Genomic DNA, 26740 nt, shown 5'->3' on the forward strand with positions numbered 1-26740 from the left:
TTTCCGCATCATTCTCGGTCGCCCTTGCCTGCTCTGGTTTTCATCCGGCATAATTCGTCGTGACGTGCAGGCTCGGGAGGGAGTGAGGCGCGCCCATTTCACTCCTTGAGACTTCGGAAGTCATCAGAAGATTGGAAACCCGCAGTGCTGCTTCTCTGTTCGTGAAGTGAAGTCCTAACTGCCCTGTGGTATATTATTTCAATTTCGTTACTATTATTATTATTATTATTATTATTCCTATCATCGTTATCAGGGGTCACGCGGAAGCGTAGTTGGTTGAGGCACTATGCTACAAGCCGGAAGGTCGCGGGTTCAAGTCCCGATGGAGTCATTGGATTTTTTCAATTGACCTAATCCTTCCAGCCGCATTATGGCCCTGGGGTCAACTCAGCCTCTAACAGAAATAAGTACCAGGAACATTCTTGGAATGTTGCTGGGGGTAAAGGGCGGCCGGCGCGTAGGGCTGACAACCTTGCCGCCATCTATGAGCCGATTGTCTAGAAAATGTGGGAACCTCAACATCTCACAACCCTATGGACCTCCACGGCCTGTTACAGGGATAGCTTTATTTTTTACTTATCATTGTTATCATTTTGCTGTCATTATTATTATTATTATTATCATTATCTTTATCAATACGCAACACAACACACATCACTTTCTTCGATAACACATTAATCATTATCTGGCTTTAGCCTGATTTATTTATTTCAAAATTATGAAAGTAACTTCATGATATCACTTTACTGTCTGTGTGTCTGTGTTTTGAATGCCTCAACAAATCTTTATGAAACTTGGTATTTATATCATGCCACTTGAGGCCATCTAAACGGTATACTTCATAAATCCCTCCCATCAGTAATACCAACACTGAAACTTCTCAAGATGTTCAGGTAATAACTTTAATATTATCTGAATGCACGAAGAGACTGCAGTCACCTGCTTACGGAGGTTCGTCGCTAATGGATTTTTCTACCCCGAAAATGGAGGCGATACGTTCCTCCGAAACGTCGGTTCACACAAGCTCGACACGGAGCCACATCATAAAAGACGGCATTCTTAATCCTATATAAAGTTCTAAGTATTTACCTTAAAATACGTAAGAAATGTGTTAACTTCGTTTAAAACTGTACTTCGGAATCTTGCAGGATCCTGCGTGTGGGAAGCCAGCCGGTCTCTGCCAGCCCGCCACAGCACGGATTCACTTCCTATCAGGGCCGCCGATCCGCGTGTGTTGTCTTCATTTGTTTGAAACGCTAAAACCACATGGCCCTACCGCGTGTTGGTTTCCGCGAGATAACGCCGTGGCCCTCGTGTGATAAAAGGCTCCCTCTTGCCATTATTTGCCATCTTCCTGTATAAGTGGTAGGCGCCTCTCATCTTTAAGTTGTTCATATCGTTTTCAGAAACGAGAGTCTGGCGACCGTGTTCTAGAGGTCAAATGTAGGCCCAAACTGTATAGGCGTTGCTAATGTCAAGGAGTAGGTTAAGTTAATTTTAAGTGCAACTTCATGCATTATCAGTTTAATGTTTTCTCGTGTTACGAATGACGAATAAAACCGTATACGTCAGAAAACTAAAATGTTATTAAACAACCACGAAACTGTACTACGTCACATCCCAGAAGGAATACATTATCTTTTTATTTATTTATTGCTTTTTCTTATATACGTTTTCGCTTTTTGTTGTTTGTTTATTATTTATTGCTTATTCTTATATCTCTTCACTTATTTATTGTTTATTTATTATTTATTTCATTTGTTGTTTACTGCTTGTTTATGCTTATTTAATATTTGCGGTTTATGTTATTATTCGTTTATTTTACTGGTAATTGAAGAATAGTTACGTCACCAATAAATTAAGTGCACTCTCAACGCTCTGAACGTTCTCAGAACCAACCACACTTCTTCTAGTGTTCTGATGGAAATCAGAGTAAAGGAATTTCCCAGTGGAAAGTACCCTGAAGAAGCACTCTTCACAACCACCGAAGTGAGAACCTCAGACCTCGCAATGTTCCGCATAAATAGAACGTAATAAATGAAACAGCCTGAAACAAAGTGGAGAGTTCCCTGCTTGGCTAATGAATGGGTATATCCATGCTCCCGCGTGATCCGTCTTGTATGAAGCCGTTCAGGGCTCCTGTGACACGGTGAAGTCTTGCATAAGAATATCGTCGTTTCAGAAAAATACACTGTCTCCATCCTCTGGAGAGAAGGGGCTATGGAAATGGGGGCTGCACATTCCTCCCAGTGTTTGGCATGCGCGCACAGATCTAAAATTGCGAGAGACACACACGATCACAATTGGAGTCCTGTCTTGTGTTATTCATGAGTGTTCCCTCAGTGTCTTCCTCTATTTACCCATCCTTCTGTACACTCTTACATGTCTTACAGTATCATACACACTCATCACATCCTTTGTCTCCTCATAGATTTGTTCATTCAAATTATTTTATTAATTTACATTTTATAATACTTCATTTTAAAATTTGGCTGTTCAATTTTGGCTTCTATTTTGGTCTGGCTCCGATTTTATGGACTCTGGCGGTTACATTATGCATGGCCATAGGTGCAAGGCGCCATGCACGTGGCGTTTTGGAAATTTTGTCATAACTCCCGCAGATGGTTTATGGTCTGTTTGGTTTATATATCCTCCCTTGTGTTGGTTCTGGTGTTCGGAGATGGGGACTAGCTCTAGCGATTGAGCCCAAATGAGTAGGCTTTCTACCTGAAGACGGTGACAAAACCTAGCCTCCGAAACATCGTTCTTAAATACAAATAACGCGATGGGTGTTGTTAGAAAAATCAATGATTGGGTTTCGATTGTGTTACTTGTCGTCTCTTGTTTCTATTGGTTCGGTCTAGAAAACCAAAATTATTGGCCGTGGGGATTCGTTCTGCTGACCACGCGACACCCTCTATCCCTCTAAAGTTGGCACTAACTTCGCCGACAAGCAGCGGTTGCTCGGTCGGTAGAGTTCGCTTGCGGACTAAACCCACGGAGTGTTTTTTTTTTTTGTTTCTTTGGACTAAACGACCATCAGCGTAAATACACTTCTGCAAAATCTTCACATATCCGTAGAATCGGAATGCTAAATTTACAATTTTTAATACCCCCCTTTTCCTAGATTTCCTTTCTCGACAGTTATGTGTACAGTGTATGAAATGAATAAAATGGACTCTTAATAGTGCAGTCGTGTGCATCATTTCTGAAACGGGCTCTGGTTAAATTTTGGATCGGAATCTACAGTAAATGCACTACAGAAAATTTATTTTTGGCTGGTAAATATTTTTTTGATTGCTAGTGGGGTTGGCCTAAGTCCCTTGTACTGCGGCCGCTTCTGGCTTATTGTACCAGCCCCAGATGATAGTGAGGGTGATTGTGGAGCAATTGGTGGAATGAAGATTGACAGGGGAAATCGAAGTACTCGGAGAAAACCTGCCCAGCGCCACTTTGTCCACCACAAATCCCACTTGACCAGACCCGGAATCGAACTCGGTCCGCCGCGGTGGGAAGCCAGCGACTAACCGCTTGAGGTATGGCGTAGCCCTTGGCTGGTATAAGTTCATTGCATTAACCCGTATTGCATATTACAAACAAGAAAGCTGTTGATTTTTTAATGCAGCTGACCTTGCTGAAATATACACATTACATAACCAACAAACTTCATTACTATCTGTCATTTTTATGTGAAACATTTTCAGTGCGTTAACTTGTTTGTTGAAAATCAGAGGTAAGGTAAGGTAAAGCCATCCTTGTAACAGGCCGTGGAGGTCCATAGGGTTGCGAGACGTCGAGGCTCATATATTTTCTAGATAAAATCGGCTTACAGATGGCGGTAAGACTGTCAGTCTTACACGCCGGCCGCCCTTTAGCCCCAGGAAGATACCTGGTACTTATTTCTGTTACAGGCTGAGTCGACCCCAGGGCCATAATACGGCTGAAGGATTAGGTTAATTGAAAAATCCAATAACCTCATCGGGAATGGAACCAGCGATATTCTGGCTTGTAGCATATTGCCTAAACAAACTACGCTACCGCGTGTCCCTGTGAAAATTCAGAGACAAATATTTACTGGCTTTGTGCTGTATGGTACCTGCAGTGCGATTGCGTGAGGCAAACAGAACCTCAAAAGGCCACACTTCGAACATACGTGCACCCTACGCCTTCCAGTTCTTCTTGGCTCGAGTCGAGCACAAGAAGTTGTGAGGGAGGGTAGCTTGGGCTTTGCTTGCCGCACAAGCCGCTCCTGACGTCACTGCACTAACACGACCCCGGGGGATACAACTCAAATTACTCATCTCGCACCGCCCCCTAAACCTGACACTTCCAGACCCACATACAATGCAACAAACAGTTTTACACGGGATTTCTGATAAGACACACCCCTGTACCATACATACACCTCGCTTCCCATCAGTCTGTGTGTCTGTGTGCATCCCGCTGTCGTCGCTAGGTAACGGCTCGGTAGAATGTTACCGTGGCAACGAATACACACGGAACAAGCGAATTGTTCTACGCGTTGTTTTCTGTGGAGTTCGTGTCGTATCAAAGTACAGTTGGTGATTAGTTCTGCCCCCACTCACTGACTCATGCAGCTGAGCCCTTCTTGAGAAGCAGCCAATTGCACAGCTACTCAAGAAGATCCCAGCATTTTATGGAACCCGAAAGTTCATTGCCATGTTCACAATAGCCCTCCACTAGTCCCAATCCTGAGCCAGATCAATCCAATCTATATCATTCCATTCTATCTCTCTAAGATCCATTTTAATGTTATATTTTAGCGTCCTGTTGCACTGATTTAAGTCCATGATTTATTTCAACCGTCTTCCAGTGCATACACTCATCTATCTCCTCCTCTCACTCGCACTACATGTTTCGGCACAAAAGTGCCATCTTCAGGTGCTTATTCAATTTACGCTAAACTAGTTCATTGCATGCCTTGTCTNTATCCTATATGTATTCCTCTTCTCCCTATTCTTGCTACATGCCATGCCCATCTCATCCTCTTTGACTTGATCATTCTAATTATACTTGGAGAAGAGAATTCTACCCACAATTTTATTTTAACATTACACTCAACGAATATTGGTATAGTAAAACACGTGATGATGTCAGGTGCACAACGGCAGCAATTGAAACTAGCGTGCTGTAAAAAGGTGGTTCCCCTTTCCCGCAACTTTATTAATATGCCCTGTAGTTAAAAGAGAATGGGGCGAGGGGCTGTGACTCCAGACGCACATGTGTCTAATTCATGCACAAACAAAATAAGCCTCCCTCCGCTCGTAATAACGATGTTATTTGAAACATAACTTGGCAGAATTTAGGGCTCAGTTCCTCCAACGCAGAGAAGGAAGGGGAAGGGGTCTCGTGCTCTCCTTTGACAGGAAGTTATTTTCTTTTTCGAAAAGTAATTCTGAAATCTAAACACAGGATGTCGAAACTGTCGCAGTCATGTGTCTCGCGTGACGGAGCAAGTGAGAAGTGTTTTACTAACTTGTGATGTTTGTTCTTTCTGGTTTTGTAACAAAAAAAAAAAAAGGGACTCCCGAGAGATGTCACCAACTTGTACTGTAGTAGTAACTACAAGACGCGAGGACAACTAGGCAGATATTTCGTACCTTATTGACAAAATCCAATTAATAAACAGGTCCTCTTTCAGGAGGACTCTCCTCCAACATACCTCAGCGCTGTTACCTGCGGTATATGGGTTCACTCAGAGCGTGCAAGGAAAAGTAGCATTGGGTTAAATATTGTAACATAACTCACTCACTCACTCATGGAGCTGAGCCCTTCTTGAGAAGCTGCTTATTGTGTACCTACTCAAGAACTTCCCAGCATTTTACTGAATCCGAAGCTTCATTACCGTCTTCACAAAAGTCCTACACTGGTCCCTACCCTCAGCCAGATCAGTCCAATCCATACCATTCCATTCTATCTCTGTAGAAACAATTTTACTATTGTCCAACCGCCTACATCTTGGTCTTCCCAGTGGTCTCTATCCTTCTGGCTTTCCGACCAATATCCTATATGCCCTCATCTTCTCCCCCATTTTTGCTACATGCCCTGCCCACCTCATCCTCCTTGACTTAATCATTCTAATTACACCTCGAGAAGAGTACAAGTTATGAAGCTCCTCATTATGCAGTTTTCTCCAACCTCCTGTCACTTCATCTCTCTTCGGTCCAAATATTCTTCTCAACACCCTGTTCTCAAACACCCTCAGTCTATTTTCCTCCCTTAATGTCAGAGACCAAGTTTCACACCCATACAGAACCACGGGCAAAATTATATTTTTGTATATTCTAATTTTTATGTTTTTGGACAGCAGACGAGTAGACAAAAGGTTCTGGACCGAATGGTAGCAAGCATTACCCAAGTTTAATCTCCTCTTGTGCCACATTTTCAAAATATTTGTTGCCTATCTTTATGTTACGATTTTGCCCTGCATTTTGTTGACGAGACAGCAACATACAGTTAACTTTATCTGTGTTTACTGCTAGACCAAACTCCTTACTAGCGTCAATCAAAGTTTGTGTGTTCGTTGTAACATAAGCCCTTGCAAAATTGAATCGATAAAATGTAACTCTGGTACAAACTCAGCATTATGAGCCCCCACACTGCAAGAATATTTATTTTTATTTAAATAAGATTAATTTAACTACGCTTTCAGTAGCCAGAATTATTTGGCGTTGAATGCTAGAATGATTAATTAGTAATTAACTGAGAAGTATATTGAAAGAAGAGACAGTAACATAATTTTAATATCTTGAAATTTACCTGTTAAGGGCTGAGAAAGACGATGAAAATCCGTTTGGAACCTGGCACAGAAGCAACAAATTTTGCTCCTAATATATCATACTGAGATAGGATGTTGGAAGAGAATTCTGAACCATTCAAAATATAAAGTTCACTCTTGTTTTAGCCAATTATTCTGACTTAAATCGGTTATATTTGTATCAGGTAACTGGTTGTTATTTACCGACTCTGTATCAGGTGCAGAAGTTATCTTGGAATGAGACAAGAAAATGTTATGCAGGATGAACCGGAAACGGGGGGAAACAATGAAGTGTGGAATACTGCTGCTACTGCAAAAAAGAAACGCTCCTACTGTGGAATATTAAGAGGAAATGTAAGGGATTTTGGGTTCAGAATGTGGTGAGTGTTAATATTCCTTCTTACGGGATGCGATGCCATGTAGTTCAGTACGTACGTGGGTACTAACATTTCCATGTAGCGTACTGTCTCCCTTATACTGTAGTAGACAATTACGTTTTCCTGGGATAGGACGCCGTACGACCTGCTATAGGCACGTACAGTTCCTCTACGACATTTTATAAATTTAATTTTGCTTCATGTATGCGCTGACCGACCGAGCGACCGCCGCTTCTCGGCGAAGTTAGTGCCAACTTTAAAGGATAGAGGGTGTATCTTTGTCAGCGCAACGAATCCCCACGGCCGTTAATTTCTACACCGGAGCCGTTATTTCCTTGAAATAGCTCCTCAATTATCATCACGAGGCTGAGTGAACCCCGTTCCAGACCCACTACTTCTCAGAAAATCTGGTGGCGCCATGAATCGAACCCGAATCTCTTGATCTGTAGCCAGTAACTCTAACTACTAGACCACAAAGGCGGTCCGTATATTTCGCTTGCGGACTCAAGTCAGGGAGTTTTTTTATGTCTGCGCTGGTCCACTGAACAAATTTAGCAAGTTCTTTTTTTTCCGCAGGTTTTATAAAAAAAAGAGATTACACTTTTCTTGGACCTGACACTTATAGCCTGATTAAAACATTTTACAGAAACTTGCCTTCTCCATCTCAAGGAAACAAAGCAAGACTTTTCTTCCACTGTGAAGATGGAGGTAGTTCTTTCCTCCGAAATTTAGGTATATGTATCTATCACATGACATGGCGTCATATCCTATAAGTCAGTAGCTTCATAGTTACTGACGTGCTTACGTCAAATGTTAAATGGTTACATTAAGTTGACTTCAGTCTGCTGAGAGGCGCACGTGGATGCAGACATACATCAATCGAGAAACCTTTTTCCTGATTACTAAAGACGTGGGATCATGGCAGACACAGCTCCCTCTAAAATACTGAGAGATAAGTAGCCTCAACTGCAATACAATTTAATGTGCAAAATACATTATCGGAAAAACCACGCATCTATTTTTGCTTGTTGCTGCTAATGCATTGGTCTGAGGTCACCACATTGGCCTTAGAGGAAGAGCGGTCCAGGTATCAGTAAGCCAGCTCTAAGCGCATGTGGGGAAAACACGAGGTTCCCTTCAAGTGTAGGAATATGCAAGTATTCTGGGACGTGATGTGTAGTTCGGAATATGTTCGACGACGTTTCGCAGTAACTTATCGTCTTCATTTTCAGGATAAAATAATATACATGTATACCCATTGTTAGGCAACGGAGCTGTAACCATGGTGTTTTCCGTGGGGTCCGTGCCGAGGATTTATGAACGAATGGAATAGTTCTGACGAAGTATTAGACACAGTACAGCGGAGTACACAACAGTACTCGAGAATAGTCGAGTTTCGTCTCGGAATTGGCAGAAGGAGAAATGGCAAGAGAAGAATTAGACGATGCAAAGAAGACTTCATGTGTGAATTGAAGTCACAGTGAGACTGTGATAAATCCGTTGCCAGGATACGACTAGTGAAGAATGAGAATCCTATTTCGTGTGCAACGGTGAACTACTGTAAGTGTGTAGAATAGAGACAGCGCCGTATTACATGTAATCCAAAACTGTGTGAATGTGTAAGTTGCAATAAATCCAATCATCCAATCAAAAACCCGTTATTATTAGTCACGCAAACCCCGGATACGTTACAGCAAGTTAGTAAAGCAACGAGCAACACGCAAGCATGGTGCTTTCTCTTCTGGGATATGACCTCGTGCAGTGCGATGTAAGTTCATTGGCGTTTTGGAGAAAAGTACTGACTCCATCTTCAGAATCGCGGAGGCAAAACAAATACCGACAAGAAACAAGCACAAAGCACATGAAGTAGTTCGAAACGTCTGTGACTGCAGGGCGTGACATTCCAGAATATAGTACACTTCGTTTCTTGCTTGCTCATCTTACACTTCTACCACGAAAACGGAAACAATAACTTGCTCCGAAATGTCGACGGACTTTTGCCGGACTATACGACATCAGTTCAAGGAAATACCGCGCTTAATAGTGACCGCTGTGAGGATCTCAGGCCCAAACAGAGGTTCGCTTCCTGATGGTTACTTGCCTTAAAAGTACGTAATATTGTTAGCTCGGCCACGACACCGGGCATCATGACTCAGGTTTCTCAGAGATTACCTCAGTACCTCCAGGATAGATCCCAAATATCTCGATCAGGCCACGACCGCTTCCTTACAAATAATTTCCAAATAGATTCTAAAGGGTTCTAACAATGGTGGATGACACAGAATTACGGGTTTTTTTAACTTTTTCCATCGTCCGGAATTCTAGGTAATCGAGGAAACTCTAGGTAATAGGATACATGATGTTTCGGAAACTGGATCTGTTTCTGTTTTCAGGTGAGAAAGGAAGACACCTGCTCAGTTGGGCCCCTTAGAAAGAGCTATATAGTCTAAATACTGACGGCGTCGTGGAATGGACCGCAGAACGTGAGTGTCCTCATCTCTTGGAGACATCCGAAATCTCCTGCTTCAGAGTGCGGCAGGGTTTATACGCTGCTTCTGCCTGGAGACAGTGAACGGGTCACGTTCTTGTGCCGTGTGGGAAACCGACTGATAAGTTAATAACTTCTCTTGCCGCGGTACACGACTGCCACTTCAGATTGTGGACCGACTTTCAGCTCTGATCCATTAATAACTTCATTTCTTTGCCTCCTCCAAATATCGGAGTGCGTGAATCCTGTAGCAATGGCACAAGANCCAGGGAGACAAGCCATTCTTGTAGTATCTTACAAAGTAGCTTTCTCCTCTGTCAATTTTGATGTTTTGAAAGAAACTGTGAAGCGCTTCTTTGCCTTTATTTTTCCACTGGGCTTTAAGATCTGCCACTGAAAACAGCAGTTGACTGTCTCTACTTTCTTGATTGTTTGCTTTGCCTTTGAGTCGGCCCTCTCATTAACTTCAACTCCACAGTGCCTAGGGTTTCCAGTCTCCCGATTCTAGTCATTCTATGTTGCATTTAAGCATGTCAGTCATGTGTGATGTGTTAATAAGCCCTTTTAGCACGCTTTCCGAGTTCGAGAAAATTGCGAAATTTTGCTCAGAGTCCTTTTTATTTTTCAATGATTTCTAGTGTTTCATCCATTCCTAGGGCTTCTGCTATGAAAGTGGGTGCTATCTTAGCTATCCTGAATTTCCATCTGATACCATCACTTACACGATGTACCTGCCGCTGCGAATCCTACAAATGGTTTCCTCTCCATTTCTGAGCAGTCCGTGGCGAAATATTTACTGGTTCTCATTTTTTCATGGAAGACTTTTTTAATTCCTCTGCTCTTTTTATTTGTCTTCCCTCATCGAAGGATGCCCTGGCCTCCTACAAGAGGCTTCCGTATGTGTAGTTGAAGGCTATGTCTGAGTGTAGTACCCCGGGAAGAGAATGCGACATCTATCTTACGAAATTGAAAATTCCTCCTTTGTGCCTACGAACGACCTTCTCAGTCCTAGTGAGCTGTGATACAAGGCTCCTCGTTTCATTTCAGTTCGTTAGCTTCCTGTTAGCATCGTTAAGTGTTGTCCTACAATTCGTTAAATTCAGCCATAAGGTATTGTCGTGTTCCCTGCAAAACTCTATTGTCTGTTGGATACAGTAAAAAAAAAAAAAAGGTATCCCTGTAACAGGCCGTGAAGGTCCATAGGGTTGAGATGTTGAGGTTCCCACATTTTCTAGACAATCGGCTCTCAGATGGCGGTGAGGTTGTAAGCCTTATGCGCCGGCCGCCCTTTACCGCCAGGAACTTCCCTGGTATTCATTTATGTTAGAGGCTGCGTCGACCCCAGGGCCATAGTGCGGTTGGAAGGATTAGGTAAATTTAAAAAATCCACCTCATCGGGAAAGGAACCGGCGGCCTTCCGGCTTGTAGCATAGTGCCCTAACCAAGTACGCTACCGCGTGCCCCGTCTGTCTGATATTCTACTTACAATCCCAGAATTAACACCCGCAACTGCAATCATGTGAAAAACAGTTTAGCCATATTAACTTGTATTTTAAACTCCTTATACCGTCCCGTGCGTAATACATGGTTCAGCCATTCCATCTTCAGTATGATACAGGATTCCAAAGAATTTCGAAGTAAACGGCCGTGGCCTATCTTAGGTTCTATCCTGGTGATTTCCTAGATGGACCAAAGAAAACCACGAAAACCCTCAATCAGGATAGTTGGTGACCACACAGATTCGAACCAAGAACGCTTCGAATACGTGTCTAGAGCTTTACCGTTTGACCAGCCCGTTTGATCGCCGGCGCAACTTCTCAGAAAACAACGCTGTTCACAGACAACACCAAGAGGGCTTAAAATCGAATACATATTTTATTATATCCTTGCGAATTTATTGAAATTACTTTGAGACAGGAGAAGCTGTATTGCACCGAGTTCTACGTAGTCATTCAAATTCACTTTCACTTGACATGCTTCTTCGCAATTTCCCATACACCGCTGAGGCATCGCCTCTTCTTTCCGCGCATTGATACATCTTAGTCTTATGCTGTGCAAGATGGCGGCGTTCCAAGCAGCACAGCCCCGATATGCAGCTATCATAATGGGAACATTTATATAAAGTGTAGCCGCCACTAGGGCTTGGTTATCTCTCTGTTTGACGTCTTCCGACGAATGAATGTGGAGGATTATTTTTTAATTGAATGGACAACATGGCGCCAAACAAGTGATCACTTGTAGAGCCTGGACAGCAAGACGGAGCTGCAACATACAGATGAATGCAAGAGCCATGAACTGCAGAAAAGTCAAAGATTAACAAGATGTTTGGGGTGAGCTGTACAGGAAAGCAGACCCAAGAAGATCTGTGGGGGCCTGGAGGTATAGCTGAAGCACCTTTATTGACAGCACTGGGGAGAGGTGTGGTTAGCATGACGTCCCGGCCACCTTTCCTTCTTGGAAATACTCCCCGAAGACTGGGTCTTCCCCAGAACCTGTCTGGACACCGTATGAGCGTATTTATTGGGGGGGGGGAGCATGTATTTTTCGACGATAACAGTTGCTATGACCGCCTCTGCTGTCTAGTGGTTAGAGTTCCTGGCTACAGATCCAGAGATCCAGGGCTCGATTCCCGGCGTTACCAGATTTTCTGAGAAGTAGTGGGTCTGGAACGGGGTCCACTCAGCCTCGTCAGGATAACTGAGGGGCTATTTCAATGAAATAGCGGCTCCCGTGTAGAAAACCGAAATTAACGGACGTCGGGAATCGTTGCGCTGACCACGCAACACCTTCTATCCGCTAAAGTTGGCACTAACTTCGCCGACACGCGGCGGTCGCTCGGTCGGTATAGTTAGTTTGCGGACTAAAACCACGGAGTTTATCAGTTGCCAGACTACGTAGCGTTGAACCACAGAATGACAAGACATAATCTATCGTCCTGTTTTTAATGCAAAATAACTTTTCGGACTCTGTCACAGTCCTCGGGCAAAAATCCATAATCAACAAAATATAAAGGTAACCCGTACAGCGAAACATTTCGCGGCAATGATGAAATCGTTCTGACGTACATACGTCATGTGAGAGTAGCTCTAAAACGGGTCACGGTACAGCAAAGTGTGTTCCGCCTCCGACACCACTGTGTGCTAACCAGACTGTACAGTTAAAATAAACAAGAATCCATATCGGTTATCACTGCAGAAGGGGCGTAATGTAACCTGGTAACAAAAAAGGGGGGGGGTGAAGACAATATTGTAGAGAAAAAATGCGAGGAAGTGGGGCATTATAATTCAGTTCGAGCCTGTCAGTTTCGAGGGGATGCTAGTTCTTCACTTCTTCTTGAAGGAATCCTGGGCTCAGGTCGGCCTGAGGACACAGGACCAATTACGAGGACGATGATGGAGTTCCGGGCAGACAGACAGAACTCTTAGAACTTTCGTGAAATGGCGTTATGAAAGGAGCAGAGAATCATGCCCTCTTTGAGGGGAACGGCACACAAAACTTGAAATTTCAGCGAAATATACACATAAAATATGCAGTATCAAATGGACTCAGTGTCACCCCATGAGAAAATCCGGAAAAAAAAAAATGTTTCCCAAAAAGGCCAATTTACCCAACTTGGTTCAGTGACATATAACAACGGTTGGTATCACTGGATTTGAAGCTTAGAATGGGTGGATACGCTCTGGTATCACTAACAATAGCAAGAAACTGCAATTCGGTATAGGATGCCTGCTTGAATTGCGATGTTAATATATCTGTACGCGTACATTTAAAAACAGCCCTGTTTTTGGCTTACCGTAAAACAGCTTCAAAACAAAAATATGTCACTCAAAGCGCTGTTGTGTCCACGCAGTTTCTGTCTTTCAACATGCCCTGTATGGTCCAGGGAAACACAGCTGCGACCACTAAGACACCAGTAACGCTGCCAGGGAGACCGCCCTATTCGCCGGCTGGTCCGATTCACTCTAACTTACTCTATTTATAAATACTGAAATACCGGTATTTATAAAATATGGTTATATTAGAATTACGTTTCGTAGCCTTCCTGGATCTCTTCTGGTATTGAAATTGAAGCCAACGTTTAAAAATTTGGGGAGGGGGCATTTCCCATTGTTCCACCCTAATAGGTTCTAACCGTTATGTCTAAAAGGTGAAGCTATCGCTGTAACCGACCGTGAAAGCCCATAAGGATGTGAGAGGTCGAGGTTCCCTCATTTTCCTAACAATCGGCTTACAGATGGCGGTGAGGGTGTCAGCCTTACGTGTGGGCTGCCCTTTACCCTCCAGAAAAATTCCTAGTACTCATTTCTGTTAGAGGCTGAGTCGACCCCAGGGCCATAGTGCAGCTGGAAGGGTTATGTCAACTGAAAAAAAATCCAATGACCTCATCGGGATTTGATCCCGTGATCTTTTGGCTTGTGCCTCAACTGTGCTACCGCGTGTCCCAACCATTATGCCTAGAAATCTTTAATTCGTATAATCACATATGTTTCTATTTGGGAACAACGATAAGAGATCGAAACCTGATTCAGGAGGAAATTAAGAGGCGACTGAACTCGGGGAATGCTTCCTACCATTCAGTTCAGAACCTCTTGTCTTCTCGTCTGTTGTCCAAAAACATAAAAATGAGAATATACGAGTACAAAACTATAATTTTGCCTATGGTTCTGTATGGGTGTGAAAATTGGACTCTGATATAGACTGAAGGTGTTTGAGAACAGGGTGTTGAGGAGAATATTTGGACAGAAGAGAGATGAAGTGACAGGAGGTTCGAGAAAACTGCATAATGAGGAACTTCATAACTTGTACTCTTCTCCGAGTGTAATTAGAATGATCAAGTCAAGGAGGATGAGGTGGGTAGGGCATGTAGCACGAATGGGGGAGACGAGGAATGCGTATAGGATATTGTTGGGAAAGCCAGAAGTAAAGAGACCACAGGGAAGACCAAGGCGTAGGTGGGTGGACAATATCAGAATGGATCTTAGAGAGATAGAATGGGATGCTATGGATTGGATAGATCTGGCTCAGAATAGGAACCAGTGGAGGGCTCTTGTGAACACGGTAATGAACCTTCGGGTTCGATAAAATGCTGGGAATTTCTTGAGTAAATGTAGAATTGGTGGCTCCTCCAGAAGGGCTCAGCTCCATGAGTAAGTAAGTAAGTAAGTACGTAAGTAGTCACATATGTTTCGTGTAACCCATTATTTTTTATCTTCACTTCGCTTGCGTTCTGCTCTGAAGAAGTGCATTTCTGCTGCTTCTGATGTTTTAATCTGTTGTATAGTTTGAAGTTTACGATTCATAAGCACAAAATATAACTGTTATCACCCCTGAATTACGTGTATACTATTTAATTAAACAAAAAGACAGCTTTAATTTTCTCAATGCATTAAACAGAGATCAGTCTCTTAACGAAATCATGTTGTCACGATTGCTTATAGATCGCCTCGACAATTACAAACGTCGTGAATGAACGTTAAAATATTCTGAACAGCTCACTTGCAACTCACGAATGTCTACTAACCGCCCTCGCCAGCACAGCGATCCTTGGTTCCGTGTCCCGCGGGACTCATAACCATATTGTACTGTCTCACATCTCTGAGAGTCGTTCAAATCTACTCATCTAACTTACTTCTTCCGTTAGTCCTAACCTCGGAGCGGACCACGTAGAAAATATGGCTTCAAACAGTTCTTCTATTGTTGCGTGTTGGTTCGTAATGTTTACTGAGCCGTTGCCAAGCAACAGCCGCCTCCGGCTTTTAGGCGTCTTGTTGCAATATATATATCATCATTCATAGAATCTTCCCACTGACGCTGATATTGCGCAACCTGAAAGTGTGCGAATTCTAATTGGAGCAGAACTAGTCTTCCTTTCGATGATGGAAATATTCCTACACTCGAGGAAACTGAACTCGGCTGGGTCACAGCAGGGCGTATCCACCATCCAGGACAGAACTTTACACAAGATTTTACGATCTGTGTCACACTGAAAAATGTAAAACTGGACGAACAGTTAAGAATATGAAGAATGCCGTCTTCTGGGATGTGGCGCCGTGTAGATCTTGTGTGGATCGACGTTTCGGAGGAACGTATCGCCTCACATCGGTTCACACAAGATCTACAAGGTGCCACATTCAGGAAGACGGCATTCTTCATAGTCACCGCCGTGAAAACCTCAAATNGGGGGTTTTTTTTCGCTCGTCACTCAGTTTTTGAACACGACAGTTCAGCTTTGTGTGTGATGTAAATGCGAAGAGAGCCGATGGGAAACCATTAAATCACAAATTACTAGCTGGACCTAACATACAGCGGTACATATTGTGACAGTTGTCCTCAGATTTCGAAAACACTAAACTGACCTTTGCAGCCGACGTTGCAAAAATGTATCGTCAGATTTGGTTTCATCTTAACGACATAGGATTACAGAGAGTTTCACATTAATTTTCCAGAACATGTATGTGTATGCTACTATGCGTAATAAAGAAATTCAGATTTAATTCAACATTATTTACTATGTGGTCTTCCAGGGCCACTTTAATAGCAACTCATGGCAGAATGCATATGGGAAAAGGGCAAATGAAGGTCTTTCGTTTATAGTCATTGGTGAAGTTTGAAAAAATAGGCGGATCAGTGGAGATTTCACGAAAACAGGCCAAAATAACATTGAAAATTTAAGATAAATCCACAGTGAGACCGTTACGTATTTGTCAGATTTCGCAAGAACGCTCCCTTTTTCAATCCCCCTATTGGAAAAGGTAGCAGATTCCAACTTGTAACATCATTTTAATATCACAATTTATCATTGCAGCCTCCATATGTAAGAAGTAGTGCAGTATACACTCCTTCTTGTTTATAACAGTTCTGAGAGGGAATATGATTTTGCAACTTCTGCGTGACTAATATTCGCCATGAATAAGGTGTCAGGAGAACAAACATTTACATCTTCGCCCTTCTGGGTGCAGCATCAGGAGTGCCAATTGCCCTTATGTTTATGACAGAAGCAAACTAAATCAGACTATTCTGTTAATAGGGAAATTATATGTACTTACCACCGGCTTCTTCTCCTTGATTCGCCAAAACATTCCACGAATGTTTCTGTGTAATTTCACCACCTGTAAAGGAATAAAACTTAAGAAGTAACAGGTGCTGTTTCAGTGCGTCCTAACGCTATCCGCGGGTCCTCCGGTGTGAGAGATTGGCTCATCTAACTTTTTGAAAATATTCACACCACGTGGCTTCGATTTCGAAATCTAAACATCGTCCTTCTGCTAACGGTAATATGGAAGTGAAGATGCACAATGGGTAGAAGTAACGACTTCAGACAGAGGCAGCACAATTCTCATTTCTTGATTAATTGTATACTTTGAAAAGATAATTTGGTGAACTTTGCAGCAAAAGGGCTTTAGATTCTAAAGGGTTCTGACGATTGTGTATAACACATGAGGACGTAAAACAGATCCAGTTTTCGAAACGTCGTGTTTTCTATTTTTATATTGTACCGGACGATGGGAAAAATCCAAAAAGGGGTTTAGTTTTGGTAAATTTGAATCGAGAGAGCTGCTTAGGAACAGGAGAACGCAGTAGCAACTTCGAAATTGGAACCATCTCAGCGATTGCATGAAGACAGAGGAAAGCCAAGAAAACCTGTGTCGACGAGACGACCGCGCGCAGGACCCTCCGAATGCACACTGACTCCTAGCCAGCAGTCCGGCAAACAGAAGTTCATGGGAGAATATCTACTGTGACGTTGCTTTATTGATTTTATGACTTAAGAGTCACGTACAACAATATACTGGTAATTGAATCACATATTGTCACGTGTGCGGAATGACTATAGACGGGTTTTATATCGATGATCGGATTTATTGAACTCCTTGATACAGCACGTGGCTCCACTTTACAGTTAACTGTTACACACTCATTAGCGTCCACAGTCACGTTTTCACTAGCCGTTGCTTGGTAGCGGTTTCCAACATCGGACGTTCCCCTTCCTCTCGGTTCCCGAACAGTCCACAGCTTCTAACAGCAACAGCTCACAAGGACTGAAATGAGGCAGTCCTCTAACTGCTACCTTGTCCTGCATATATCATTTCGGTACGGACCGCGCAGAAAATATAGTTCCTCTGCTGTAGTGCAATTATTGCTTAGCGATGGCATGATGTATTCCACTACTGCCTGCAAAGTCATCGGAATGGACTGGGCAGTAAACACCGTTTCTCTGTCTTTGTTTACGGGCCGCTGCCTAGTAACGGCAGGTTCTTGTGACGCCATGATTCTTGCTTTGAGCGAATATGCCACAACATCAAGAACAACAGCAAATCTGTTACCGACAATTTACGTTACGTATCGAACATACAAAAATACGTATAAGAGAGAAGCGTCACCGCGCTTAGCGAATCCTACAGGGACTTAACAGAGATATGAATACAAAGTGGGAGGAGTCCCATCATCACCGGGTGTCAAAAGTGCACTTTGCTAATTATGATAATTAAAGTAAGATACTGCTTCTTCCAGACGCCGCTTCCCAACAGGGCTCCTCTCCCGAGGGAGGACAGACATAATGTTCCGCTGTGGACTCGTTGGGGGCGGAACGGATGGGGGGGGGGGGTCAGACGGCGCCCGCTGTTTATAGAACGGTGTACCCCATGTGGGCTTTTGAATTATTGGTTTCTGTTCTGCGCTCCACACATTTTTGCTCTCGCATAATAAAGGCTATGTCACGGGCAGCTTGGACTTGCTTCACCTTGGCGGTCAGTCACCGGCTTCTCACTTCGACAGTCTAGGTTCAAACCCACTTCATGTCATGTAGGATTTGTGGTGGACGCGGAGGTTTCCTCAAAGTATATTTCGGCTTCCCGTGTCATTTTTCATTCTTCTGAATGCTACATACTGATCTGTCATTCGGGGCTGACATAATGATAAATAATAATAATAATAATAAATAAATAAATAAATAAATAACAAAGAGCCTAGAATTGGATCCTATAGAGATTAAGGTGAGTTCAATATAATAACATCGTATTTCTGTAAAGGTAAAGCTGTCCCTGTAACAGGTCGTGGAGGCCCATAGGGTTGTGAGACATCGAGGCTCCCACATTTTCGATAGACAATCGGTTCACAGATGGCGGTAAGGTTGTCAGCTTTACGCGCCTGCTGCCCTTTACCCCCCAGGAAGATTCCTGGTACTCATTTTTGTTAGATGCTGAGTCGACCCCAGGGCCATAGTGCGGCTGGAAGGATTAGGTAAACTGAAAAAAAAATCCACCTCATCGGAACTCGAACCCGCGACCTTCCGACATGTAGCATAGTGCCTCAACCAACTACGCTGCCGCGTGTCCCCAAGTTAAAGTGCCCTACATTTAGCACAACAAATCGCGGTCTCATTAAGCATTACAAAGGATTTTTGCTCTGACGTCTTCTCGAAGTTTCCAATCACAGCGCAGTTGAATCAGCCACTGTCGGAGTAGCGAGACACTGTCCTTTTGCGAGGGTGTATGGAGCGTTACTGGAGGACAGTCTTGGTGATTTGAATGCCACATGATTCTCCGATGCAGCACACTTCCGTTTGGACGGTTGAACTAACAAGGAATTGTCCAATCAATGTTCTGAAAAATATTGTCTTTCGTTTTCATAAATTTCGTGATCTTCGGGGACATAATTTAGAACATACTTCAGGGTAACGAACAAATTTCCCAAACTTGTGGAATGAACTGTGAAAGTTTCATACAGCGTCTTTAAGAAAACAAAGTTTTTAAGTGTCAGACACTCTGTATTTTTCTGATTTTCTTCTCCATAAAGTCCAGAGTTCAGCATCCACTTATCTGTCCATGGCGCCAAAATATGTATTGTTATTGACATACGAACCAGAACTAGTCCCGTCTGTCTGCCCCTACCTCACATGTGGAATAAAATGTTTCCCATGTTCTGAGCAACGCCTCCAGACAATCGGAACTTCGAAGTCGTAAATCTGGATACTTGGGACGGGAAAGAAGTTATGTGTGAGGGAAATATGGTTTATTGCGCACAACTGCGGTCAACCTGTCTCCGTACTCCTCGGAAGTGGCCGGTGGGAAGACAAGAGGAATCTTTGCGCCTTCTTGCAATGTTCCCAGTCCCCGCGTTTGCGCACTTGTTTCTGCAGGGCGCTGCTACATGTGTGTAACTACGTTTGAGAGAAATTCTCACTGAAACTACATCGATCAACAACGGCCTAATTTTTAAGCACTGCTTTTGAGTGCGGTGTAGCGAAGCTTTTCGAATTATAGTAAACGTAACGGAGACCGCCTCTGTGGTCTAGTGGTCAGAGTTCCTGGCTACAGATCCAGAGAAGCGGGTTCAACTCCCGGCGCTACCAGATTTTCTGAGAAGTAGTGTGTCTGGAACGGGATCCACTCAGCCTCGTGAGGATAACTGAGGAGCTATTTCAAGGAAATAGAGGCTCGGGTCTAGAAAATCAAAATTAACGGCTCTGGGGATTGTTGCGATGACCACATGACACCCTCTATCCGCTAAAGTTGGCACTAACTTCGTCGACAAGCGGCGGTCGCTCGGTCGGTATAGTTCGCTTGTGGACTAAAGCCATGGAGTTCGTAGTTGTTTCTTTGTTTTAGTAAACGCAACGGTGAAATTGTCCCTCTGCTCTATTGATAAGCACAACAGCACGAAGACGTGTGAGGGAGTAGAGGTACGGCTCCATTCTTGACTTTGGTACTAGATGAAAGTGAGAGATCAGCTTCACACCCCGGCTACTTTATCCCCAGTACCCACTGGATAGGATGGTGGGTGGTTATTATGGTTACTAAAGGTTATTATCTTTTGAGGTCTGAAGTCGTAAAGCATGTAGAAGTTTGTGGATTAGGTAAACTGAAAAATAAATCCACCTTATCGGGACTCAAACCCGCGACCTTCAGACTTGTAATATAGTGCCTCAAACCAACTACGCTACCACGTGCTCCCTACTTATTAAGGTTTACTGAAGAACACCATCAGTAATCTTAGTCTGTGTGTGATCTGATGAACAATGATTTGGGGGTGATGTGGAAGTAATCACAGCCTAATCTGAGTCACAATCAGATACTCGAGTGAGGGCCTAAGCAACGTCAGCCATGACCGTCGATATCTCGACTGATTCGAACCTACAGTCTCCCGAAAACAAGTCACAATCATAGTCACTTTAGGGGAATGTGACAAAGCTCTTAACTTTGGTGTTGACTTCGCCTTTATAGCTTTGTACCATGTGGATGTGCGCACTATTACGGACGTTTCGGAGGTACATGCTGCCTTCATTCTCATGGTCGAACTGAATAAGATAGGCGAATGTTCGTCTATACACATTCACCCACCCTATCCACTTCTATAATGTAGATGGAGGCAGATTATATTTCCGAAACGTCGACAGTACTTCCCACATCCACACCGTACAAAAAACCATCATAAAAGGGCGAGCATCAACAATGAACCACCGCCACAGCATAAAATCAGTAAGGCTTTTAATACTGTTACGGAAAGCAACTTAGCTGTCAGATCAAAGGCTGAAAGTTGCCCCCACTTGTGGGCTCGGGTCAAGCAATTTATGAGGAGGGCAAGGGGGCGGCGGGCCCGCACTGTGACACGGGATGGCGCCTAAGGACGGACATGGAAATACTGCTGACTGATGGGAGTGAAGCTGCGTGAAATGTGACACCGACTTCTATTTTCTTCGTTGTTTTAAAAAGTATCCAGCAGATATCCTGCGAATGACCCAACTCTGGTACACACGTGGCCCACAGAAACTGTGAACGTCACATCCAGACACCATCTCCTTTCGAAAATAAACTAAATTCAGTTCCTACTTCACGCAAAACAGACCACTTCTCCATTACGATTGTCAACCGGTTAATGTTTAGGATAATCATCGCTCTCTATTCTGTGAATTATAGCAGACATACATATAAATGTCACGTGCAGGGAAAATGCGGCGTTTCTTTGTGTTAAAGCTGGTGGTATACGCAATATCCACTGTGCCTTAATGAGTGAATTTAACTCCTCTTAGATCAGTAAAGGTTCGGCCACACAGAGAGCTACGCTATGTTCGCTACGTACGCTACGTACGCTACGTACGCTGTGTACACTCTGCTGCGCAGCTAACGTAGGGAACACAGCGTATGTAGCGTACGGAAGTCTTTGTGGTCAATCACATTGGCAATAAAGGGAGATATTTTTCTGTTCGTATAGCGAACATAGCATGCATAGCGTGCGTCGCGTACGTAGCGCTCTCTGTGGCCGAACCTTAAATCAGTTAATCTGCTGGTCAGAAATTTCCGTGCTTTTACAGAACATCAAGGTACACTACGCCATTCTTAGAATTCAAATTGCCTTTAGTTTTGTACGAGTGTTAAATTTGGTCTCTTACATTAACGGAAGAAAATAGGCCGAGGTTGTTTTCATAACAGGGCGATGAATATAATATTTGGACCAAAGAGGGATAAAATAATAGGTAAAAATTTAAATTTGTCCCCGTGTTTAACTAATTAAGCACTACGCCATGAAGGCGTATGGGGAGTGGATGTATAGATGCACATTTTCTTGACCTTGGCACTAGTTGGAGGTGAGTGTTCAGCTTCATGCCCCGGCCGATTTACCGCCGAGGAGAGAGCACTGTTATCCACTGTATAGGAGGTTTGGTGAAACCCGGACCCGGGCAGGACGACATGGATAATATAAAATTCTTGTCCCACCGGAACTCGAAATCAGACCCCTCCGTCCTCCAGCCCGTAGCCAGTCGCTATACCGACTGAGCTATAAGTTAAACTAATTTTAGCACTAAGAATTGACTCAAGATTCCACGGCTAAAATTTCTTATCCATATCGGCTCATCAATCAGCAGTAACTCTGCTTCAGAAACTAACAGAATTAATAAAAGTGTTTCCCTGAGGGGGGGGGGGGGACGGGCCGAAAGCATGAAGCTGCTACCCCAGTGATGATGGTGAGGATGCTTACTTAGAGGGGGGTGAATTTACGACCCTTTCCAGTATCTGAAATACATAACGTTGAAAGATGGGGTGAGTGGCTTGTTTTGTTGGTTATTTAACGACGCTGTAAATGCCGAGTTTATATGCTCGTAGGGTCGGGAATTGTCAATGAATGACGAACTGGAAAAGATTTAGAAGAAAACGGTAGTGACATATTCGTGGTCCTATGGCAAACTTTGCCTGTAGAGACTGAGGAAAAGCACAATAACCAGTCAGGACGGCCGCTGTGGCCGATATTAGAACCGAGTATCTCGGAAATACAATTCTAGAGCGTTTTTGCTACACCTGCTTATTTTGTACCTAAGCCGTGAAGCACTAGATGGTCAGCGTCACGTGCCGGCTGTTTTACCTCCGGAACCCAATAGGTAAGAGGCTGTGGAGCCCCAGAGCCTGCCTGGACGTTATAGAGATGAGAAGACTCTCCTGAATTGCAGGGAAACATATCCTAATTCTTCGATCCTCTGATAGTTTAGTCTCTATACCGACTGAGCTGTCCTGTGTATTTACAATTGCCACTGTCATTCTTATTTTCCTAGGAAAAGAGCGTGACGGACAGACTGATACTGCGAATTGTCTGTAATAATATAAAGCAGAAAACAGTGTCCGAGCCAATGCGGAATACCTATGCGAAATTCCACGGAGCGCACGTGACCAGCGTAGTCTCCGTGGAGCAGCTCGAGGGGTCCACTAGCTGGAGGCGCAGACTGTCTTCACAGTGGGGCAACTCATATGTAGGCTACCATTTGGAAATGGATAGCTCGACCTCTGAAGTGGGGGGAGGGAGAGGAGAGTGTATGGTTGTCAGGACAGCTCACCACTGCAGCGTAAGAGGGACCTATGTGTACCTCTGCCTCCGTCTGCATCTTCCTTACGTTCCAGAAGCAAATAGCAAGTTTATGTTCGTGCATAAGAAGCAGACCGAATACATAAAGATTACTTTTGTGTGTGTGGAACGTCAAAACGGTTTTAGGGTTAAGGAGGGGCTTCGACGTATCGCTCGGAGTAGCAAATTCCAAACTGAATGTTTCGTCTCCTCTTGAAGAATGGGATATTTAGTTAATTAAGAACCACGACATGAAGACAAATGGGGGAGAGTGGAGGAACAGCTCCAAACATTCTTAACCTTATCACTAGATGGAGGTAAGTGGTCAACTTTACAATCTGGCCTCTTTAACCCTGAGAAAATAGTCCCCCGTACCCATTTTACATGAGGCTGGGTGTGCCGCAGAGCCTGTCTCTATTTATTGCATAGAGATATAACGGTGGAGCTGTACCTCCGACCTCCCATGTCTTCGTGGCGTGATGCTTGATCAATCAAGCACAGAGAAAACTTTACCCTTACTGGCAGCCTCGTAAAATAACATGAATTTCTGTGAAGAATTAATCGAGTGCTTTATCTGATAAGACACGGACCGCATAGAAAACGAAAAAAATAAGGGTGGTACACAGACAGACAAGACAGAAGTGTGATCTCATGTACCTCATAAAACTAAAAAATTAGGAGTGACGTAGACAGAAAAGTGAACAGATATAGACATACACACAGACAGCAAAGTGATATGATAAGCCTCATTTCATTTTCTAGAAATAAGGAGAGTGAACAAGAGACAAAGCCTAAAGCAATGATTGAAAAAATGTGTTATGTGCACGAGGGGGCTTCACCTTAAGGCAGCCAAACTCAAAGTCAAAGTCAAAGTCGCGGTTACTTTGCGACTGGCGGTTTACGGCCAATCAGTTCGTCTTGGTGCACTTGCAACTGAATCCTTGCGGCCATAGTCCTTACTGAGGATAAGAGTGCAACTGCGTTTATTGTGCGCGAAAGGTCCTGGCCACATGCCAGACCGTAGCACTGAGAGTCACGTGTTGTTGGATATGTTCTGTATGTAGTTACTGGGCTATGGGCTGGATGACAGAGGAGTGGTGGTTCGATTCCCGTCGAGACCAGCTCTGCAGTTTGTATCCTGGTTTACTTCAGCTTGAAGAAAACAATTGGGGCATGAAGGTCCGTCTAGTGGCGAGGATGAGAATGAGTGGAGCTATGCCTTCCTTCCCTCGTACGTTTTCATGATAGGTAAAGAAATTTACTCCCCGAGCGCTTTATCTCCAGGAAAAGAGTCCTCAGTATTCACTGGATAGGAGACAGTGAACTCAGAGCCGATGTGGATGCTATAGGGTGGAGAAAAATTTCTTGCCCTTGCCGGAAATCGAATCCCAGCCGTCCAGGTAGCTGATATATAGGCTGAGGTATCTAGGTCCATTATTATTATTTATAAATATCTATACCTTACATTTCTCAACTATCAATAGCAAATTAGATTTGTGATAGTGAAAATATTATTATTATTATTATTATTATTATTACTTTGTTTATTTCCTTATATGCATTAATAAATTTTTCCTCCAATGCTTATCTTTAATTAGTCTTTGATTTTATGTTTTGTTTGTCCAGTATAAACTACATTTATCTACACTGCCCTGTGTCTGTAATTGGCCTTGCGGCTGTTGGCTCAGCACATAAATAATAAAGAATTGAAAAAGAATTAAAAATTGTTTTGACCGTCCTTGTCACTTTTCCGTATTTACGTCCCTCTGTTCTTGTGTTCTCTAACCGTTAATATTGATCTAATTTCATGGGAAATTGCAGTGCCTTGCCTTGAGCAAAGAGGCTTCATGAAATTCGGCACGTTTACCCTACAGCAGCCTTACTTCATTTAGTTTGCTAGAGCCTCAAAGAGAAACGAGTACCAGGAATCTTCCTGGAGGGTAAAGGGCGGCCGGCGCGTAAGACTGACAACCTTACCGCCATCTGTAAGTCGACTGTGTAAAGAAAATGTGGGAACCTCGACGTCTCACAACCGTATGGGCCTTCACGGCGTATTACATGGATATTTTACCTTTCTACTTTCACTAGTAGAATGCCATTTATTTACCTGTGCTACAGGGCAACACAGAAGAACCTTCCATACCTAGACTCAATGTCTCCCAGCCAGAGAGATGGCTGTGTTCTGTCACTGATCGTGTAAATCTGCACAACTAAAGACGATTATAGACAATATTTTGTTTTTGCTTTGAGAAGTACAGGCAGGAATTCGACAAGTAGGAAGAAAGCAGTAGAGATGTCAGCTGCCAAACGGAGTTGGGCCGTTCTTATCCGGACTGCGGTGCTCCAAAAACCGTGGGCCGTGAAATGTTGAGTGTGATGTGAGTGATGGGGCGCCGGGCTCGTGACAGACAGGTGCCTGAGTAACACATCGTATTGCTATCAGTAGGTTTTTGGTTCGAGTTTCTGAGTCTGCTACACTGATCAGTCTCAGACTAGCGTTACCGCCCCATGCCAGTAGGCACTCTCGCGATCCTGCCCTGAACCTCACTGGGAACAAACGAAGATATTAAGAATTTTACTGCGTATTCTTGTCTCTGTATCTGATGACAACTGTTGGAAATCCATAAACGAATCTTGCCCAAAGAACGTGCTTATCGTTTCTGTATGATTCTCAGAATAAGGAGCAAATATATCCCAAAACAGCATTAACCGGCTGGTCTTATAACGAGTATGGGACCTGGCTAGCGATGTCGGCATACCGACTGGCTACGGGCTGGACGACCGAGGGGTCGGAGTTCGAGTCCCGGTAGGGTTAAGAATTTTCTCTTGTCCACGTCGTCCAAACCGGATCTGGGACCCCCCCCCCAGCCTCCTATCCAATGGGTACTGTTGGATCTTTCTTCTGTGGTAAAGCGACCGGGGCGTGAAGCTCACCACTCACCTTCAGCTAGTGTCGAGGTCAGGATAATGTGGATCTATACACCCACTCCCAATACAGCTTCAGGGGGAAGTGCTTAATTAGTTAAGCACAGGGACCACTTTACCTTCACCATAACATCAGTAGAGATTTTCTGTGAGGTGGGAACGAAATTTTATTCATTTTCTACATAAATGTAATTTTTCAATATTTACATTTTCTCAGAATTGCCGAGCTTTTGGACTTTTCCCATCGTCCGGTATCCTGAAGAACACTAAAGGGCACAACGTTTGGGAAACTGGATCTGATTACATTCTCAGGTGAGGCGGTGGAGTGACGTTCTCTGTTGG

At 43.6% G+C, this 26740-nt stretch overlaps 1 long non-coding RNA gene across 1 annotated transcript in view; it reads right to left on the reverse strand.

Annotated features, from left to right (window-relative positions):
• The window catches only part of LOC117282839, a 66112-nt gene that overhangs the window by 15017 nt on the left and 24355 nt on the right, over positions 1-26740 (reverse strand). Inside the window, exon 2 of the long non-coding RNA XR_004513744.1 lies at positions 16690-16752. This is a non-coding gene — a long non-coding RNA (uncharacterized LOC117282839). The remainder of the gene's footprint in view (positions 1-16689; positions 16753-26740) is intronic.

This window comes from Cryptotermes secundus, unplaced genomic scaffold (genome assembly GCF_002891405.2).
Source record: "Cryptotermes secundus unplaced genomic scaffold, Csec_1.0 scaffold573, whole genome shotgun sequence".
Taxonomy (NCBI): Eukaryota; Metazoa; Arthropoda; class Insecta; order Blattodea; family Kalotermitidae; genus Cryptotermes; species Cryptotermes secundus.